Source organism: Phaethon lepturus, unplaced genomic scaffold, assembly GCF_000687285.1.
Source record: "Phaethon lepturus isolate BGI_N335 unplaced genomic scaffold, ASM68728v1 scaffold325, whole genome shotgun sequence".
NCBI lineage: Eukaryota > Metazoa > Chordata > Aves > Phaethontiformes > Phaethontidae > Phaethon > Phaethon lepturus.
This window is the reverse complement of record NW_010540980.1, coordinates 15,268-17,184: the sequence shown is the minus strand read 5'-3', so window position 1 is coordinate 17,184 and position 1,917 is coordinate 15,268.

Here is a 1,917-nt window from a genome sequence, read left to right as displayed (position 1 = left end):
TGAATATTGTTATGAAATAAACTCATTTTTATTTTTTTAAATTAGTTCCTAAAGTAGTACATGAATGTCACAAATGCAGTTTTATGAATTCAGCACAGGATAAATCAGAATAATGTTTTTTGAGGGAATAAGTTCTGATCTAAGTGGAAATGAGTAGAAGTAGTTGGCAAAAGAAAGCTAGGCTTCAACAGATAATCTACTCTGGCATCTTTGCTATCTTAAATGAAAATGTAGGAAAGATGAACAGTAGAGGTGTAAAACCACAGCTATACTTGAATAACTTCTCCTACAAATACTTGTTAACATTCAATAGCCATTACTGAGATATTTGAGTGGAAAACATCAGAATATCTTTCAGACTTCAGCTTTAAAGGTTTTGGCAGGGAAGAAGTTTTTTCACTTTGCATAGTAACTGCATCCTAAAATTCCAACCTTAAAAACCAGTGGTGATGGAAATAAATAGAAATACAAGATGAAGCATATGATTATATCAGTGCATGAAGAGTATATGATATGAATTTTAAGAATTGCAAGGATAAGTGTTATCTAGAAAACATGGAGAGTGACAGGGAAACTTCATATCAGTGCCCAGTGATGTATGCCTTCTCTTGGAAGGTTAGAGAAGGAGCTGTGCTAGAACTGCTGGGAGTAGGATGTGATGCGTGGCTGGGCACAGGGCAAGAAAAGAGGGAGGAAGCAGTCAGTAACTCTTGTGCTTTTGTGCTCCATGGGGTCAATTGATTTGCCACCAGGGGAGCTCCAGTTCTGCCTTTTCTATGGAATCTCCTACCTATCGCTAACAATAAAACAGAAGGGACATGAAGAAAACTTGGAGGTTACCTAGTGAGATGTAATGCAAGATGAATTTAATACATATATAGGTAAAAATGTGGAAAGGCTTGTCTGTTCTAATATAAATTCACAGGTTTCTCCTTCCAGTTGTACCAAACAAAACAAAAATTCTTACTACCTATAGTACAAAGCACACAGAACACATTCATGCAGGACTACAGGCATCTATTTTAATTAGGTCTGAGCTCTAGTCAGTGGTAAGTCTGTGAGGCTTTCAGTAACTAAATAATCTTTCCTTAAATAATGTTTATCCTATAGGAAAGGGCTGCATTGCTCTCTGCTTTTAGTGCAGGAGCCAACCCTTGCCATCTTTTTCAGAACTCAGATTCTCTTTTTTTTATCTCCCCACCCTGCCATATAATGCTTTAGGGTATCGAGAAGGAAAGGTTCCTCTTCCTAAAGCAGACATAGAATCATAGAAGAGTTTGGGTTGGAAGGGACCTTTAAAGGCCATCTAGTCCAACCCCTGTGCAGTGAGCAGGGACATCTTCAACTAGATCAGGTTGCTCAGAGCCCCGTCCAACCTGACCTTGAATATTTCCAGGGATGGGGCATCTACTACTTCTCTGGGCAACCCGTGCCAGTGTTTCACCACCCTCATTGTGAAAATTTTCTTCCTTACATCTAATCTAAATCCACCTTCTTTTAGTTTAAAACCATTACCCCTTGTCCTGTTGCAACAGGCCCTGCTAAGATGTCTGTCCCCATCTTTCTTATAGGCCCCCTTTAAGTACTGGAAGGCTGCAATAAGGTCTCCCTGGAGCCTTCTCTTCTCCAGGCTAAACAACCCAAACTCCCCCAGCCTGTTCTCATAGGAGAGGTGTTCCATCCCTCTGATTGTTTTGGTGTCCCTCCTCTGGATCCGCTCCAACAGGTCCATGTCTTTCCTGTGCTGAGGGCTCCAGAGCTGGATGCAGGACTCCAGGTGGGGTCTCACCAGAGTGGAGCAGAGGGGCAGAATCACCTCCCTTGACCTGCTGGCCACGCTGCTTTGGATGCAGCCCAAGATAATGGTTGGCCTTCTGGGTTGCGAGCGCACATTGCTGGGTCCAGTCCAGCTTTTCA